This window comes from Pyxicephalus adspersus, chromosome 9, assembly GCF_032062135.1.
Source record: "Pyxicephalus adspersus chromosome 9, UCB_Pads_2.0, whole genome shotgun sequence".
Classification (NCBI taxonomy): Eukaryota; Metazoa; Chordata; class Amphibia; order Anura; family Pyxicephalidae; genus Pyxicephalus; species Pyxicephalus adspersus.
In genome coordinates, this window is record NC_092866.1 from 34,586,512 (window position 1) to 34,606,910 (window position 20,399).

At 42.9% G+C, this 20,399-nt stretch overlaps 1 protein-coding gene across 2 annotated transcripts in view; it reads left to right on the forward strand.

Moving 5' to 3' along the window:
• Positions 1–20,399, forward strand: part of LOC140337619 (uncharacterized) — a 37,274-nt gene that overhangs the window by 2,133 nt on the left and 14,742 nt on the right. Inside the window, exon 1 of one of the 2 annotated variants that reach the window (XM_072421369.1) lies at positions 19,092–19,139. The exons of the other annotated variant lie outside the window; for it this stretch is intronic. The gene's annotated coding sequence lies outside the window, so the exon portion shown is untranslated. Of the gene's footprint in view, positions 1–19,091; positions 19,140–20,399 lie in introns of those variants that run through there. 2 annotated transcript variants of the gene reach the window in all.

Below are 20,399 nucleotides of genomic sequence, written 5' to 3' on the forward strand. Positions count from 1 at the left end.
AGGTAATATGGAGGTACAGGAGGAGGAGAGACAGATGATGGGGTACACTCCTTATGTTGTGAGGTGATATGGGGGTACAGGAGGGGAAGAGACAGGTAATGGGATGCACTCCTTTACTTAGGTAATATGGAGGTACAGGAGGAGGAGAGACAGATGATGGGGTACACTCCTATTGTTGTGAGGTAATATGGGGATTCAGAAGGGAGGAGACAGGTGATTGGGGGGGTACTCCTATTGTTGTGAAGTAATATGGGGTGTACAGGAGGGGGGGGGGGTACAGGTGATGGGATACTCTCCTATTGTTGTGAGGCAATATAGGAGTTTACAGGAGGGGGGGCAGGTGATGGTGTGCACTCCTATTGTTGTGAGGTGATATGGCTGTACAGGAGGGGGTGGGAGGTGATGGGGTGCCTTCCTATCATTGTAAAGTGATATGGGAGTACAGTAGGGGGAGAGAAGTGATGGGATGCATTCCTTTTGCTAGGTAATATGGAGGTACAGGAGGGGGAGAGACAGGTAATGGGGTGCACTCCTATTGTGAGGTAATATGAGGGGTACAGGAGAGGTGAGACAGGTGATGGGGTGCACTTCTATTGTTGTGAGGTGATATGGGGGTACAGGAGGGGGTGAGACAGGTGATGGGGTGCACTCCTATTGTTGTGAGGTAATATGGGGGTACAGGAGGGGAGAGACAGGTGATGGGGTGCACTCCTATTGTTGTGAGGTAATATGGGGGTACAGGAGAGGGGAGGCAGGTGATGGGGGCACTCCTATTGTTGAGAGCTATTATGGGGTTACAGGAAGGAGAAAGACAGGTGATGAGGGGCACTCTTATTGTTGTGAGGTGATATAGGGGTACAGGAGGGGAGAGACAGGTGATGGGGTGCACTCCTTCTGTTGTGAGGTGATATAGGAGAGAAGAGACAGGTGATGGGGTGCTTTTCTATTGTTGAGGTAATATGGTGGGTACAGGAGAGGTGAGATAGGTGATGGGGTGCACTCCTATTGTTGTGAGCTGATATTGAGAGACAGGTGATGGGGTGCACTCCTATTGTTGTGAGGTGATATGGATAGACAGGTGATGAGGTGCACTCCTATTGTTGAGAGGTATTATGGATGTACAGGAGGGGGAGAAACAGGTGATGGAGTGCACTCCTGTTGTGAATTTAAATGGGGGTACAGGAGGAGGAGGAACAGGTGATGGGGGGCACTCCTATTGTGAGGTGATATGGGGGTACAGGAGGGGGATAGACAGTTGATTGGGTGCACTTCCCTTGTTGTGAGGTGATATGAGGGGAGAGACAGGTGATGGTGTGTACTCCTATTGTTGTGAGGTAATGAGGGTACAGGAGGGGGGGACAGGTGATGGGGGCACTCCTATTGTTCTGAAGTAAAATGGGGGGTACAAGAGAGGTGAGACAGGTGATGAGGTGCACTCCTATTGTTGAGAGCTAATACGGGGTTACAGGAGGGAGAGAGACAGGTGATGGGGGCACACTTATTGTTGTGAGTTAATATGTGGGTACAGGGGGGGGGGACAGGTGATGGGGTGCACACCTATTGGAATGTAATATGGGGGTACAGGAGGAGGAGAGACAGGTGATGGGGTGCACTCCTATTGTTGAGGTGATGTGGGGGTGCAATAGGTGATGAGGTGCACTCCAATTGTGAAGTGATATGGGGGTACATGAGGTGGTGTGATGGGCTGCACGCCTATTGTTTTAAGGTGATATGGGGGTACAGGAGGGGTTAAGACAGTTGATGGGTGCACTGCTATTTCTGTGAGCTACTATGGGGGTACAGGAGGGGCAGAGACAGGTGATGGGGTGCCCTCCTATTGTTGTGAGGTGATATAGGGGTTCAGGAGAGGGTGAGACAGGTGATTGGGTGCACTCCTATTGTGAGTCAATATGGGAGTACAGGAGGGGGAGAGACAGTTGATGGGGCCCACTCCTATTGTTGTGAGGTGATTTGGGGTATAGGAGGGGATGATACAGGTGATTGGGGTGTTAGGGCGATTTGTTGCTGATCCCAGATCAGCTGTCCCTTTCTCTCTCTCTGATGGTTTCTGTTTACAGCGCTGGTAGAGTGAGTAATGACACAACTCAATGCCCCTGATTCATCAAGCAAAATCGGATTATCGCTCGCGCATTCGTATTAGCGATCCGGGATCGTACGCGGTCGCGCTATTCAGCAACTGAAAAAGCTCGCGCACGGAGCCGCGCTTATCCGACAGCTTTTTACTGGCGATCTTGCATTAACTTAATCGCGCAGCTGAAATCTAATCGCCTTAATTGGCAGATTCGCGCTCCCTATTGTGAAGGCTGGAATCCGGCTGGTAGTGAGGCGAGTGTACGCGCATACTCGAGTCCGGACCGCGGTAATCCGCGATCGATGGCCGCGCGTACTTTCGAGCAGATTTTATTGATGAATCGGGGGCATTGTCTCAAGAATTCCAGTATTTTATGTACTCATGTAGTGTAAGAAATACAAAGGCAGTCCTTTCTTACCTCCCTGTGAAAATTCTACTTACCTGGTGTTGAAGACTGTATTGCAGCTAGAGAAGTCTAGGTACAGATGTGCAATAGTTCCCGACCGATAATCGGCTCAGAGCTTTTATTGGACGAGAATTTGTATTTGCATGTGTACAGGGCTCATTGTCTTTAAAAAAAAAACATCTCTGGCGGATCCACAGACGACAAACGATCATAATGGAAGTGAAAGGGGAGGGTGCTCTATGTACAGTGCTCGTTCCTGCATTGTGCATTCAATAGTCGTTGGATAGGATCGTGAAAGATTCTTTCCAACAACAATTATTGCATTTCTGTACATAGCCTAAGAAAAGTCAGAAACCCTGTGCACACCTGTAGTAGCTAATTGAATCAAAAAGGTTTCTGGCTCAGCCGTGACACCAGGCAACTATCATTGTTTTTGATTTCCTGGTATAAGTTTCTTTATGGCATATTAAATATGCTGCATTGTAGTAATACTGTAAAGAACATTCAGTGCAATTAATTTTGAATGGCACCCTAATTCGGGACTGATGTGCTTTGCAGTTCAACATGTGCAGTGTGCTGCCTGATAACACATGCTCCTTCAAGATGTGTTAAGTGGCCCATTTATAGTTGACCCTGTTGTGAATGTGCCTTCAATTACACCCTAAAAAAACACACTCCAAAAAATGTCAGGGGGGGCAGGGGCTGTTGCCTAGCAATGGTGGGGTGAGGATGCAACTCCCTGCTGCTCCATGCCTGATTCTGCTGTTTTACAGTCCAGCTGTTATCCCACCCTGCCATTTCTCACTTATCCCCACTCCCACTAAGCTGGGCAGATACAGCACTCTTGCCTAATCCATGCAGCCGCCCTGTACGGGTCTCCCACAGTATTTTTGTGGTGTAGAGACCTCGGCATTCCAGATTTTCAGTCAAAGATGGTGCCCACACATTCTGCAGGTCCCGTGATCATATGTCTCACTCTGCAAGGATTTCTTACTACAAATTCATGCAAGTCTTCAGAGCTCTACTATTACCTTAACCACAACTGCAGAAATAATATCAGGGATTAAAGGCCAGCCAGAGGCTACCTCCTCTTCAGATCTGAAAGCTACCATCACAGCTATCTTCTATTGGATAAACCCCTGACAACAGCTCTGCAAATTAAGTACATAGAGTCCCTGCAATACCCCGAGATGTAATGTGTAGAGTTCACTTTTTTTGCTGTAACAAATATGTAAAAAGCATGGCTCAAAAGCCCATTTGATTTTGATGGTGCTTAAATCCACCTACTGGTAGATATGTTCAGGCACACTGAAGATGCGCCTTCTACTTGACTTAGTTAAGTACTGTCATGCTACATACAAATGGGTTCATCGTCATCACTCTGTGGAAGCCCAAGAACAGTCCGCACTGGGTGTAACGATCCCCACTTCTCCAGATGTATACCCAATAGTCTGGGCGGCACACAAACCTTTCATGCGGGGGGTCCTGATTAGCCTTGGATCACGTTGCAAAAAGAGCATGAGGCATGTGTAATATCCCTTTTGCAGGTATTCAGATGCTGGAGTCCTCCCACAAACAATTAATCTTAGGTGACCTTCACTCCAAACTGTTAGTACCTAAAGAAGCACTGCTAACTGTCTATATAAGGCTAAAGCTGCGTGGACAAAATGCCAACATACTTTTTTGGGGTTTGTAAACAAATGCAGTAGAATTTTAGCTAATACTGTTTGATCTCAAAGAGGGCGCTCCTTTAGTGAAGTCGCCAAACTTGCATCTCTTTCTCCTTCATTTGGGCTGTGGAGGCAATTTGGATTTCAAAAGATCTTTTGTGTCTTTTTGCCCTTAACTCCTACATCGCTTACGTCAAGAGGTCTCCAAATGGAATACAGGCACCTTTTTGTAAAAAAAAACTCCATTGTAAAGTTCAGAAAATAGTGGTACAGCCTAAATGTACTCCAGGTTCTACCTGGTGCTGTTCCCTCAGTGTTAATCACACTGACATGGTGTAATGATAGTGTACCCCTCTCTCTCTGCTCTCATCCAATCTGACCAAAATCTTACCCCCACTATTTTCTATACTTGACAGCCCTACCTTCTGTCCCAGACTGGTGGACTCTGGATACAGATACTTAGCAGAGCAAGCCACTTCATTTGCTTGATTTTTTTCTTTTTTATCACAGAACCTAATGGCCCTCCATATCAGAGATGAAAGATGATGTTGAGGTTGCTCCACTGGGTTTCTGGCACATTATCCAGCTCAGACATTTTTATACGCTTTCTTCCATCACCAGACCAATTTCTCTGTTCTTTTACTGTTTTGAAGCAATTTTGTTCAAGTCATGGTCCTGTACGTCAGTGTCCTTGCTATATGTGGCCATGATTTTTCCAGAACCTGATTCTACTGTACTTTCCCTACACAAAGATGGGAAAGGGACTTTGGTATGGTGCAAGAACAAATCTCCATGTTGTTTCTCTTCGCCCATAAGTCCTCTGAGTACTGCCTACCAAGACCTAGGATACAAAATCCTCACTCGATGGTACAGAGTCCTGACACTTTTATCCAGTTTTTCATCGTAAAAGTACCACAGGTGTTGATACTGCAATGAAGGTCTAGGCATGCTCCTTCATATATTTTTTGACTGTCCCCAAAAAAAACTTTTTTCTCAGGTTTATCACAGTATGCAAAAATTTACAGATCATGGTATCTTTTTTGAGCTGGCATTCTTCACAGTCCTGCCTACAGTACTGGATTGGAATTACCCTGGATATAGGTGAGTGGGCTAAAACCTATTCCTATACTGGACTTTAACACTAGTCAGCATCATAAGTCCTTGTACTGAATGTTGTTAACCTTGATATATATGAGAAGGCTATTTACTATCCAAGTACTGGACCTGACCGCTAAGGAATAATGAGGTCCTTGTACTGGATGGGAATTAGCCTGCTCATATATAAGTGGGCTATTTCCTATCCAAGTACAAGGACCTTTTCATGCCCCCTAATGGTCAGGTCCGGTATAAGAATAGGAAATAGCCCACTCATATAGGGGCAGGCTATTTCCCATCCAGTACAATAACCAACCAATGACAGGCGGCGCTAATGCCACATCCACAAACTGCTCTTCCTGTTCTTTTTTGATCTGCCAATAGGGAAACACTTCCAGACTGTCGCCTTGGAGATGGAGGTGTTTGATTTTTGCAAAACTTTATTTGTAAGTGGGCGCTATCATTTTTTTTTTTTTTTTAACATACAAGTGAACTTGAGCAGTTATTCTTCGAATATCGTTTTGTCATTTTATTTTATGTTAGTAGTATGCATAACAACTGGTCTCCTCTAACTAGAACTATACATGGGTTGCTGTCTTAGTAAAAGGGATTAAGCATGGCCACAAAGAGCACTTCCATTGCACCCCAACACACTAAGGCAGTGCATTGTGTTGAGGAAATTGGTGTTCATATTTGTGGTTTGTTCGCTAGATATGATAACCTCTTTATATCAAGTAGAAAATGTGTGTTTTTTTTCCCTTAAACATTTTTTTGAAGTGGAACTAAACTTAAAATAAAAAAAAATTGCACTTACCTTAAATTCTGTAGATCACTCAATCGCGCTGAAGCTTTCTTTGATCTGGTGCCGCGCTGTCTTGGAATTCTTCTTTATCCTGGCGTGAAGGAAGCGCTGGGCACCGCCATCTTCTGCCTTCTTCTGGGTATGTCACCTAATCTCGCACTGCGCAGACCTAGCCAACTGTAAAAGGGAAATAAAAAGGGCCAATCTCACTTCGCATGCGTGAGATCTGCATCTTTTTCCCCTCAGTGAAGGAAAATGGATCCCGGGAGGCTGTGCTGCAATGATCAAGACAGAAAAGAGAGGTGCTTATCTCTTTTTTCATTTTTTTTTTTTTTTAAAGAAAAGGGTATTGCAGTAAAAAATAAAAAGAACAATATTTTTACTTGATATAAAAGTTTTGTCTGCCCTTTTATGTGAAGTAAGAATTTGAGTTTAGTTCTGATTTAAATAGAATAGGGGCTTTCCCTGCAATGTGAAAGAAAAGTGCCTATTCCACTCATGCCGAATGAAATCAGCATTTTTTTCTACATTCACAAAAGGAAATGTCGCTTGATCTAGCGCCGCACAGGTGCGAGATCAGGAAAATGGAAGGAATTCAACATGCAGTATCAAATGGAAGCTGGTTGTGTAGGGCTGAAGGGTTCTGTGGAATAAAGGTAAGCAACAATTTTTTTTTTTTTTTAAATGAAAGTTCTGTTTTAATAGCTCTTTACAGGTCCAAGAATATTCAAGGTGCAGAGATTTAGCTGGTCACAGATAGCCAACATTTTACAGTCTTCTGCAAGGTATTTTCATTGACAAACAGAGGAAAACATAAAAAAGGGCAATGCTGAAGTTTTGGGAGCATAATATAGTATTGTAAAATCAAAGCTGCATGAATGTAATATAATTGTATATAGGATTTATTACTCTCTCGAAAATTTTGCCTGAACAAAAGAGTTTTGCAGTCAACAACAAACTGTTATGCAAGGATGGCCCAGTAAATACACCAACTGTACCTAAACTGCAGCTTTTACAGCCCTAGTGGTGTTAAAACCCTTCCTGCACCATCCCTGTTCTGTCTGACTACTTCAGCCATGTACTTGATGATCCCTTCTATTTGTAAAACAAAAAGAGCAAGACCATGTGACATTACAAACATCCTTATCATATTTGTGAAGTTACTAGATTGAAGGAGAATAGTAGACTGGCATCTTGGAAACGGTGGTTTATGTTAGATCCTGGTGTGCTTATCACTTACCGAGCAATCTTTCACTACATCCAACCATTGACTCCACCAACTGTATGTTTTTGCGATACACTACAGTGTTATCTATTTTGCTATCTCCTTCTCGTTAGTTCCAATAATTGACAACTCCTCCTTTCTTCAAGGGCTTCCAGACCTGGTCTTCCAGGCATTTAGAAATCAGGGTGCGTCTCATGCCTACTATTTTTCCTCTTAGGCTTCCCGACCCTCTATTTCACAAATGAATGATCACCTTTATGAATTTTTAGGCTTCTACAGACTTTTTACAGCTTCACCAATTTATGGTTATACTTCTAAGTCAAGGTGCCTAAATTGTCCTCTAACAATGTTTGAGAAGGATGTGTACCAAAAAGGGCCTGGAAAAACCTGTAGTGTCTCATGTATTGAACCAAGTTCGACTTTCTCTATATATCCAATATATTTGGGAGTTACTTTTTTACAGGCTCAGATTTCCAACATCTGTTTTTTGGCCGATAAATATTAAGTATAATAAGTACTTCCTATCAGGAATTGGGGTGCAAGCTCGTCACCAGATAGTAGTACAGAATTACAGGCCTTCTTCTTGGTATATTCCTAGAGGCCTCTGCCAGATGAAAACGCTGCAACATGAAATTAGTTTTACTTTTCCATATCTTTTGGGAGTGTTCCAAACTTCAACCCTTTGACGTCGAGTGCACCAGTATATTCAGAAATTGACAAACATATTATGTTTGTCAATTGGCCAACTAATTGACATATTGGCCAACTAATTGAAAATGATGCACTTACATTGCACATGGTTTTATATTTCAACATTTTCTAACAGCTCTACTGTTGTGACTACTTTACCTCACCTGTAGCAACTAATCTGAAAGCACTAACAAATAAATGGTAGGGCCAACGTAACAAATGTTGACACTGACATACAAAATCACAATTAGGTGGTAACACCATAGATATGTAAAAAATCAGTACTGTAAAAACCATAATTTACTTTCAATTTAATCACAAACACGTGGTGTCCTTGTGGCTTGTCTTGCACACAAAGCTTTGAAGAGTTGAGGTGCAGCTTCCTCTCTTCTCAACCAAATAAATTAGGCAGAACAGTAAGTGACCCGGTCAAAAGATTTTGATAATTTCAAATGGGTTTTCGATCACCATGCACACTAACCACATACATGTCTACGACAGTGCAAAACCCCCATTTGAAACAGGTCCAACACAAGTCTCAAAGTTAACAGTAGGTCAAATAAACCTGTCCGTGTATTCTAAATGTTCTCAGAAGTGTCTCGCATAACACTGAGGAACGCATTTTTTTTCTTTCGATCATTTTTATTGGTTTTAACAGTACAAAGCACACATAGAAAAGGGCACATACATAAAAATGGGGGCAAAAAGCCCACGTTTACAATGAAACATCGTTTAACAAGTGTCACTTTTCATATACAGAACATTGTTGATATAGGTTGGGGACAACTATAGGGAAGGTACAGTGAAGGGTATGAGGAAAACACAGGAGGGAACACATACAGCTAACAAATTTTATAGCCTAAATGGGGGACATAATAGATACTAGGGATCTGAGAAATCAAATAAACCGCGAAAGCCTCATTACCGCTCTCTGTAACCTCCCAGGGTGCATCCGGGTACTCATCAGGGATCCCTGTTCAAAAACAAGATGGTTAGCCCAGGGGTAGGGGTAGGATTGGGCTAGAGGTATGGGGGGTGCCCGACTGGCCTATTTCGAATTCAGTCTCTAAATCTACTTTTAACACAGCTGGATCAAAACTCTTCGGCGCCCGTGCACTCTGTTAGGCTCAAGGCCAGAGCGATTTGAATTGGGGTGATTCTTTGAACCAATCCCAGGCGGACCATATTAACTTGTATTGCTCCATCATATTCTCATCCACTGCTACTAATAGATCCATATGTTGTATCTTTTCTAGTGCTACCAGCCAATCTCTCATGGTGGGTACTGGTTTCCATTTTCTAGGGATAATTGTCCTAGCCGCCGTAAGAAAGTGTCTAAGCACATCTCTTTTACTGGCCTTTATAGACCGAGGAAGGATGGATAGTAACGATATTTGGGGTGATATCCTTAAATCAGATCCAGTCACTCTGTTGTATATGTCAGCTATCTGATCCCAGAGTCTACAAATTCCCGGGCACTCCCACCAAATATGTAACATCGTACCCCGTTCAGATTGGCAGCGCCAGCACCTGTCGGGGATTGAGGGAGAAATACGATGGGTATCTGTGGGACATAGATACCACCTGGAGATGATTTTATATTTGGTCTCCTGGGCCTTACAAGGAAGTGCCATTTTATGGGTCAGAATAAATGCCTTTTCCCATTCCAGAGGGAAGATAGATAACCCCAATTCCTTTTCCCAATATCTCGTGTAGGTGGGAGCATTATTAGCATATACTCTAATCAGTATCTCATATAACTGGGAGATTACATGGTTCGGTCTATTTGTGGAACATAATAATGTTTCGAATCCTGTGCCGCTCTTTTGTACGGTGTGTGTGGTAAGAAATGTCGATAAAAAGGAGGATAGTTGGTTATATAGCAGCCACGCATTCGGCAGCCTCTGCATCCCGTCGTCTAAAGATGAGAAGGGTGGTACCCTCCCATTCTGTAGTATACTGCATATCTGCCTATTATCCTGAGCTGTCCAGGATAACAATTTCCTAACTTTCAGCGCCGGGGCAAATGAGCGATTATCAAACGGGGGTCATGGGCCCTATCTTAGAGGACATGTGACCCGCCCATATGAGGCCGTCCCACACTTTCAAGAGGTCAGAGGTAACAATTGGTAATGGTTGGTGTAAATGTAGTGTAGACCTATCCACCCATAATAGGGAGCGGAGATCGATGGGAGATAAAAATTTTTCCAATGGAACCCAGCTCTTCCTGTCTCCATTGTGAAACCAGTCAACTACCCGAGACAGCATGGTTGCTCTGTAATAACATCTGATATCGGGGACACCTGCGCCTCCCAGAGCTTTAGGCCTGGTAAGATAACGTAGGGCTATTCTGGGGCGTTTCGTTTTCCACAAGAACTTTCTGCACATTTGCTGCACTTTACCTATAAAGGCCGGCGGTAAGTATATCGGGATCGTCTGGAAAATATACAACAGTTTGGGTAAAATATCCATTTTAAGAGTAATAATTCTAGCAAACCAAGATAGAGGCAATAAGTCATATCTACCTATTTCTGCTTTCTGCTTTCAATCTACCCAGTAATGGCTCATAATTATAGCAGAACAATTTAGCAGGGTCTGCTGTTATAAAGATCTCTAAATATTTGATTTTTTTCATTACAATGCCTAAAAGATATATGGTTTTTAAGATATTGTACCTGGTCTGATTGGAGTGAGATATTTAGTATTTCAGATTTATTAAAATTGACTTTAAAGTTGCTCACCACCCCAAATTATTCGAATTCTTCCAGAATCGCTGGTTTAGATTTCTGTGGGGACGAGATATACATGAGCAGATCGTCAGCAAATAGAGACAGCTTATATTGTTGTTTTCCAATCCGGATCCCCTGTACATTCGGGTTTGTCCGCAGGGCCACCGCCAAGTGTTCCATTACTATAGCATACAGTAGGGGGGACAGTGGACATCCCTGTCTAGTACCATTAACAATAGGGAATGTATTCGATAGGCTTCCGTTGACCCTTACACGAGCCTTAGGGGCCGAGTAAATCGCAGCTATCCTGGCTATCATAAGTGGGCACAGACCTATCTGGCGTAACGCCTGATACATAAAGGCCCAGTTCACCCTATCAAACGCCTTCTCCGCGTCCACAGATAACAAACACATAGGGGTCCTTGACATATTGGCGGCATGAGTAATCAGTAAATTTTTAACTGTATTATCTCTGGCCTCCCTCCCACTAATAAATCCAACCTGATCTGTATGGATCAGGTCTGGAAGATACAGAGACAGTCGGTTGGCTATCAATTTAGAGAAAAGTTTTGCGTCTACATTAATTAAGGAGATCGGTCTGTAGTTCGAGCACAAGAGTGGTCCTTACCGGGTTTAGGGAGGACAGTGATATGTGCCTCTAGACTTTGAGCGGGGAAGCAAGTGTCGCCTGATATGGAGGAAAATACCCGTGCCATAAATAGGACAAGGGCTTCTGCATGCATCTTGTAAAATTTGGGTGTAAACCCGTCCGGGCCCAGGCTTTTGTCTGCAGGAGTATTTCTAATTACCACAGACACTTCCTCCTCCGTGAAGGCAGATTCCAAACTAACAGAAACCGCCGGGTCTAATTCCGGCAATGCTGTGGAGGCAAAATAATCCCGGAGGGAAAGGGTGGAATTCGATACATTTTGAATATTGTACAAGTCAGAATAATATTGTTGAAACGCTGTCAATATTTCCTGAGGTAAGGCAGTGATATTACCTTTTGCATTTCGTATATGTGGGATATACGTAGCTGCTGGTCTGGGATAAAGCCCCCTCGCTAGGAGACGGCCACATTTTTCCCCGTATTGGTAATAGGATTTGCGATATTTATCTCTATATTTTTGGTGAGCTAGGTCATATAGTTCTAGCAAGTGTCTCCTAGCAGATGTCAATTCAGTAAACACATCCGAGGACATATTACTTTTGTGCAGTCTTTCTAATTTCTGTATTTTGTTGAGCGTATTGGCTATCTCCTGGGATCTGATTTTTTTAAGTCTCGCCCCCTGTTGAATTAATACCCCTCGTAGCACTGCCTTAACAGCTTCCCATTGAAAGGGGAGAGAAGTCTCATCCGACTCATGATCCTTCAAAAAAATGTCTGATGGTATCTATGACTACCCCCTCGCATACTGAGTCTCTAAATAACGAGTCGTTGCATTTCCATGTCCACTCTTGGAATCCTATAGAGGGAGTCTGGAGGACTAGCGTTACCGAGGCATGATCAGACCATGGGCAGTCTTCAATAGACACCTTTGGGTGCCAGTCCAGGATCCTATGGCTTTTAAAGATAAAGTCTATTCGGGAGTATGTGTGGTGGGGATTGGAGTAAAACGTGTAATCTTTATGGCCGGGATGCAGGGCCCCCCACACGTCCAACAGTTGGAAATCACATAATTTGGCCTTAAATGCATTCAATTTGGAGTAAGATATGGAGGAATGACCTGTAGATGTGTCTACTCTAGGGTCCAGAGGAAAATTAAAATCCCCTCCAATTATCAAGACGCCTTCCGCAAATGTAGAGAGCTTATTCGGGTACTGGATAGCCGCTAATGTCGGCTGTTGGTTAGGGGAATAAAATGATGCTATGGTGTACTTCCTGTCCCAGGGAAATCTTGGCAAACACATATCTACCCATCGGGTCAATGCAGGTGTCCAGTACCTGGATTGGAATTGATTTGTGGAAAGCTATGGACACCCCTTTTGTTTTGTCTTCGGGGTTGGAGCTATGGATCCATGTGGTGTAATTGCGAGTGCACAAGGGGGGTATCTTTTGAGAGTGAAAGTGCATTTCCTGAAGCAGTAAGATATGAACTCTAGCTGTGTTGACCGTACAAAAGTTGGACTATTATTAGTTACTATTAATAGTGCTTATTAGGACTATTAAATCCTTTGGCATTAAGGGAGAGTACTTTCAACCCTCGTGGGGCGCGTGGCTGGGTAGGTATCACATCAGCGTCTTCAAATACTACTTAAGCTATCAGCTGGCAAACCTGGGAGATAAAAAGAGAAGCAACCAGACCCTCTTAGGTGGGTATGGCGCTGAGGTAATCCAAAGAGACCAGTCAGGACTTGAAATTTGGGCAGGGGGGGAGTCGGGGCAACAGTCGGCTGGGGGGGCTAGTTCCCAGTCGTCTATGGGGAACTATAAATTATAAGGTATAACCTTTTTTTGCCGCCTTCACCAGCGGTTCTCCTATGCGGGGTGATGTGGCAGGACGGGAGGGGAGTAAAATATAACCCTTACATACGAACTTACGTGGGGGAAAAGCCAATATTATATTAAAACATCTGGGACCCTGTCACCCAGGGCCCTCTCAAAACCCTGAAACCCAAACTAATAACATCAGCGAAACCTGGTAACTGGTAACCCATCCCAGGGGAAATCAACAAACAAGTTATACTTGAGTCTAATAGATCTCATATTATCTGGTCATACACATTATGAATAACTCCATACATTACCGGGAAGTTGACCCATCTGTATACACTTGTGTAGATGTCCCTTCAGAAGATATGTAATAGATCAATATAAAATCCAGAATATATATTTTTCCATATAATAGTCTAGTTAGGCAAGAGTCTAAGGCACAGTAGGTAGAAAGGACTCTTGCTGTTCCGCTGAATTTAAACAAGATGGGCCGCGGGGCCGGCGTCCAGGTATCAATTAGGGTATGGAAGTCCATTTAGGGGCGCGGAGTTGTTGCAGGTAGAGTTGAATCCATCCCTTGTCCAGGGCTATGCGGTCGTCCAGAAGAGGCGTTCGGTAATGGGTGTTGCTGGTTTAAACGATTGGGGGGCCCAAGAGGTAGGGCTAATGGCACAGCCGGCTAATCTGGTAACCGTATATCAGGAAGCTGGAGGTCCCTCAGGAACTGTGGTAAATCCTCTGGACCCCTGAGAAAGTGATTCTTACCCCCAGATCTAACAATAAGATGAAATGGGTATCCCCAGCGATAGGGGATATTCCGATCTCGGAGCACATCCAGTAGAGGTTTAACAGCTCTCCAGAGGTCTAGTGTATGTTTGGATAAATCTGGCATCAATTGTATTTGACCCCCAGCATATTCAATAACTTTGGCAACTCTAGCTTTTTTCATAATGTCCTCTTTAGTTCTGTAAAAACGAATGCGGCAGATCACGTCCCTGGGTCGTTGGGGATCTCTCCCCCGAGGGCTCAGGGTCCTGTGCACCCTATCAATTTCAATATCCATATCTGGGGGGATTGCCAGTAGGTTTGCGAATATAGTGTACGCGGCAGTATATAACTCGGAGTTTAGTACTGTTTCTGGTATCCCGCGAATGCGCATATTGTTACGCCTATTGCGGTTCTCCACGTCATCCTGCAGTAGATAGAGCATATTAATTTGTGCCGCCTGGCGCTCCAAGATAGCAGCATGAGAAGCCATTTGAGAAGAAAGTTCCGTACAAGTACTCTGAAGCGCGGTAGTGGTACTAGACACCTGTTGCAGGGTCTGTTGAATATGGTGGAATTCCGCTTTACAGCTTGCTTCCAACCTCCCAATACTATGATCCAAATCAGAATGTGTTGGGAGCGCCCTAAGATGAGCTTTCCAATCCCAATCATCCTCTTCTGTCCTGGCCTGGTAGAATCCCCTGAGCTGGATAGTATATTGGGGCTTAGCATAAGAGGTGTGGGGGAATCAATTACCGTATTTTTCGGACCATAAGACGCACTGGACCATAAGACGCACCAGTTTTTTAGAGAAGGGAAATGAAGAAAAAAAAGATTCTGAAACAAATAGTGTCCTAAAATATTTTATGTGCATTAAAAACCAACATCAGACAGCAGCTGGGAAGGATACATTTTGATACATTTGGACCATAAGACGCAGGGACTTTTTCCCCCCACTTCTGGGGGAAAAAAAGTGCATCTTATGGTCCGAAAAATACAGTACCTGCCCTGATGGAGGCACCTGGTCTGCATTGTCCATGAGGGTCAGATCCGGAGATCGCGCTGTGGGAGTGATGGTGTGCCGGCCCGCGTCTGCACGCGATCCGGATCCGGCCGTAAATTGAGGCCGCGGCTTTGCGGCCTGGTCGCCCGCGGCCCGGCTGCCAGCTGTAAACAGCCCGGGGATGCCTCTGGACACAGGCGTCTCCCCTCTGGGATGCCCCTTCTGGCCCCCTTTCCCTTTGGGTCCCATTGCGGTGGGTTGGAAGGCACTAATGTGCTGCACTATGCGGCTTTTCCCCCTGTAGAGCGCGGAGCTTGGCTGTCCGGCCACGCTCCCCACCTAGAACTTTTATTTGGGTTCCCCCAATGATGTTGTCTCCATGATTATGGGTAATAAATTGCTCTTCAAGGTAAACACATACTAGGGTTAGAATATAGGCAGCAAATGTGAATTTAGTTTTTTCCCTCAAAATGGTATGATTGTTCTAGTGTGGCAGACTAGTAGAAACACTGAAAACACTGAAAAAAATATAAATAATAAAAGTGGCATTATATGTAGCTTTTTTAGGTTTCTGCTTTGGGGATAGGAATGAGTTTTTGGTGAGTTATGTGAGATTTGCGATAATCACAACTCCTAAAAACCCTGAATACTTTGCTTATAAATGTTTAATGTAACATTTGACCCCCCTAGCGGTAATCTCGAGTGTGACTCGGGGTGGGAAAACAATGCAAAAAGCGATAACCCCGAGTCACACTCGGGGTAAATTTGGGGGTCTATATTGGCCCCGTGCTCCGGCGGCGATCGCACGATCCCGCTGTGATGCCGGGGCGCTTCTCCGTCAGGGGGCGTGGCTTTGCGGGAAATTTAAAAGCAGATTACCGAGTAATCTGCTTTTAAATACCCGCTGGCAGCACCCCCCTGAATTGAAATTTCCCGCTGGCAGCACCACCTGAATCTACTGCAGCTGCTCGCATCACCCGGAGATCAGCCTCCGGGTGATGCGAGCAGGAGAGCGAGCAGGGTGGGGAACATCCCCACCGCATCACCCGGCAAGATGTGTGACATCTTCCGGGTGATGCGATGGGAGTGATGGATTCTGGGGGCGGGAAATTTAAAAGCAGATTACTATGTAATCTGCTTTTAAATTTTTCTTACAGTAAAAAACACATCAAAACATAAAAAAAGTAAAAGTGCATATTGTAGTGCACCAAGCATCATTGCCCAGTGCCCTGATTTACATTTTGCCCACTACTAGTCCTGACCTTGATCTGACCTTTTGATGACTTTTAGATCACTTCCTGTATGTATCATTTCATCACTTTGTCTTTGACCTTGATTGTTCCTGACTGATTGCTGGAGACCACATGGCATCCAAAAGGCATATCTCCAGCGCAAGCGCTGTTTTGAAGAAATTTGAACGCAGCGATATCGATTTGGAGTCCTTTGTGGAATCGAGCGATAGTGATTCGCCAGGAAATTTGTCATAGGACAGCGAAAGTGAACTGAGCAACGATTCTGGACCTGAGGTCAGTGCTGTGCGCACATGGTGTCCTATTGACCTTGATGCGGACCAGGCAGCACCGCCAAGATTTCCATTCACCGGCGCACCTGGGATGAAAATTGAGGCTGAATGCGACGACCCCTTGGCATACCTGAAGTTGTTTTTGACCGATGAAGTTATCGAAATAATTGTTGCGGAGACAAACAGGTAAGCCGCTCTTGTGTTTGCTAACTTTTTTTAATTTTTTGCTAAATTTTTTTTATGTAAATGTATGCTGCTCTGTGTTTGCTAACTTTTTTAAATTTTTTACTAAATTTTTTGATGCAAATGTATGCTGCTCTGTGTTTGCTAACTTTTTTAAATTTTTTACTAAATTTTTTGATGCAAATGTATGCTGCTCTGTGTTTGCTAACTTTTTAAAATTTTTTGCTTTTTTTTTTATGCATACATAATTGCTGCTCTTTGTTTGCTAACATATTACCTTGACACTATAAAAGAAAATATCCTAAAATACATTTTTTTATTTTGTTTTATGCAGGTATGCTGGACAACAACAAGGTGTTCCACACCTGAGGTTTGCGAAAAGGAGAAAGTGGGAACCTGTTACCAAGGATGACATTTGGCTGTTTTTGGGCTTGGTGATCCTGCAGGGAGTTGTGGGCGAACCTGTGCAGAAGTGGTACTGGTCCATGAACAAAATGATTGCCACTCCATTCTTTGGCACAGTCATGCCAGAATACCGCTTTTCCCTTATAATGAAGTACCTGCACTTTGCAAACAATGAAGAATTTGATGAGACTACCCATCCTACACCAAAACTCAAGAAAATTTGGGAAGTGTCTCAGATGATTCTACAAAATTTCCAGCAAACCTATGTGCCAGAAAGAGATGTCAACATTGACGAAAGTCTAATGGCTTACAAGGGGAAATTGTTGCCTGGCAGAAAGGAAAGATGATGGCCCTAAGATGGCGTGACAAGAAAGATGTGTGCCTGATGAGTACTGTCCATGATGCCTCCACCGTTCTGGTACACACAAAACGTGGGAAAGAAGTGATGAAGCCGCAGGTGGTTATTGACTACAACACCATGGGAGGTGTCGAAAGAGCTGACCAAGCCATGACATTATACCCAGCGATGAGGAAACAGCAAAGGAAGTATTACAAGAAGATTTTCAGGCATCTTGTTGAGCAGTGCCTATGGAATGCCTATGTTCTGTACAAAAAAAATAGTCAGAGGCCTGTGAATCATTCAGACTTCATTTTGCAAGTTTCGGAATCCATAGTCAAGAACCACCTAACACCAGCAGTGGCTATGAATAGACCTGGACGTCGTGCTTCCACCGTTGTCAACCCAGAACGCCTGACCGGTCGTCACTTCGTTGAATACATCCCACCAACCTCGAAAAAGGCGGCACCTACAAGGATGTGCGTGGTTTGCTGCTCAAAGACCGATGACAGAGGAAAGAAGAAACGCAAGGAAACCAGGTTCTACTGTTCTGAATGTGATGTTGGGCTTTGTGCAGCACCCTGCTTCAAAATCTACCACACCTGGGATGTCTACTAAAAAAAGTAAATATTTTTTTTTCTAAAATCTTCATATAATTTATATTAATATTTATCAATAATTTTGCACCCTTGTTGGAAAATTTCAGTAAGAAATTTTTGTTAAAAAAATATTTTTTTGATAAATTACATTGTTGTGGTCTAATATTTCATTTTTTTTATAATAATGATTTATAATTATGTATTATATTATAATTTATAATTCTAATATAATAAATATAATGATTATACCCGGGAGTTAATCCTAAGAATTACAGGCCCACAATATAAACAAAAATTTCTATGCAAAAAAAATAGGATCACTCTTTGCATCAAAAAACTGACAGAATTAGAACGCTAGGGGGGTTAAGGAAGACCTATTCTATGGTAAGAAGTGTATTGCACAGTGTGCATTTTGCCTTTTAAAATATTAAAATATCCACATTTGTTCTAGAGTGGCAGCAAACTACCAGTCACTACAAAAATAAAAGTGTAAGTATTGGTTTTGGGGGTGGAAAGAGTTTTAGGGGTTTGTTTACCATGCTTAATGCATCTTGTCATTTGTATGAAATTTGCAGAAGAAAAGATATGATATCTGCAAGAATAGCGAACCTAGATGTGGGAAACCATATATTGTATGTAAAAATACTCTGGTATTTATAATCTATTGCAGTCATTTTTTTCCCTTTCTTTGCATAGTTTTAATAGTTTTCATTTTGTAAGCAAACCTTAGCTCACAGGTTTACGTTTTTTGCATAATTTGCAAATCTATTATTAGGTTTAAGGGATTTGGAACAACAAATGTTTATACCACTTTATTTGTATAAAAGAACAAAAAAAAATAGCCACGTTTTTCGTTTATTCATGTCAAGGATAGGGTTAATAATAACATTTGTCAGATTTGCAAAATGATAGTTTGATAGGATATATTCTACAGTCCCAAGGACCACGTTAAAATGCGCTGGGGAAAAAAATTAGGCAACGTTCTATTTCGAAACTAAAAAGGAGCTTCTTCGGCAGTATTCTTTATGTATAAGCAGGGTACCAGCTGCCTTTGATTGGCCAGTGGTTGCCTAGGAGACGCAGCGTTGTCAGCGTATGACAAGGCGGGGCGGCCATCTTTTGTGTGTCGGATTCTGATTGTGAACAGTGGAGGCGGTGAGTGGAAGGGGACTAAGCAAACGGGTGAGTGATCAGGGAATGTGAAAGGGAGAGAGAGATCGTGCAATGTAAGTGTACATTAGAAAACACCTGAATGAGGAATGTGTTCCTCTGCTAAAGAACTCAGCGGTGCTGGGAAGGAGAATGACACATAAAAATGAACTCACAAGAGCAGCTATGGAGGGGAGAACAATTCCTAGCTAGAGATGAAGATAAGAAAACTTCCATAGGAAAGGAGGGCCAGAGATGAACAGAACAAAGGAGGGCGGGGAGATGGCAGATACCTGAACACTTCATACATTCAGAAGAGCGAGGGAGGTGGTAATATGGACTGGATGGGAGAAGATGACAAAGAGAATATATACATGCCATAAATCCATGATGACACCCCCCCAACTTATAGATCTGTAGATATTTCACAAAGAAATACAACCTGTGCTGTTAGGAAGTGAAATAGGTGGAAGAAAATATATTCAAGTGTGTCCTTCATTTTTTACTTTTGATTTATGGTTTTTGAGATTTCTTACTCCAGACACAGGTTTATCATGTTTGTTGTTCAGCTGCCATGTTTCTTCTCCAGCTGTACATACTTATTCAAATGAAATGCTGGAATGTGTGCAGCTTATATGTATTTAGCACTTTTCTTTTTTTTAGCTCCTCATATGGTCCAGGGGAGCGCCGTGCACAATTCAACATAGCGGATGAAACAGCAAAAGACAAAGGCAGAACGGGACATAAACAATTTTCTGGGTTGTCACCTTTAGAAAACTTTTGGGGTGGTGGATTGTAGGCTGGGGAAGGGGGCAATAATCCTGAAATAAGGGAAGAAAGGGGATCTCTGCGTAGGGGTTTAAAAGGGAAGAAGTTATTACTTTTTTTCAGTGCCTAAACATATCAAATATTTTTGTATAAATGCCCTGATTTTTATTTAGTCTAGGGAAGAGAGGGATATACAAAATGTGATTACCACAAGTTCAGAATCGTACGCGTGTGTGTGTGTGTGTGTGAGTGTGTGTATATATATATTTATATATAAATATATATAAATTATAAATATATATAGTTTTTTATATATATATATATATATATATATAATTAAAATTAAAATGTATGTATATAACATTAAACGCTACATACCCTGTTTCCCCGATTATAAGGCACTCTCTTATATTTTTTGAAATGCCAAAATATGCCCTGGGCCTTATTTTCAGGGGATGTCTTATTTTTCCATGAAGAAGACTACAGTACACATTTATTGTTGAAAGTCACTCATGATCACTCATG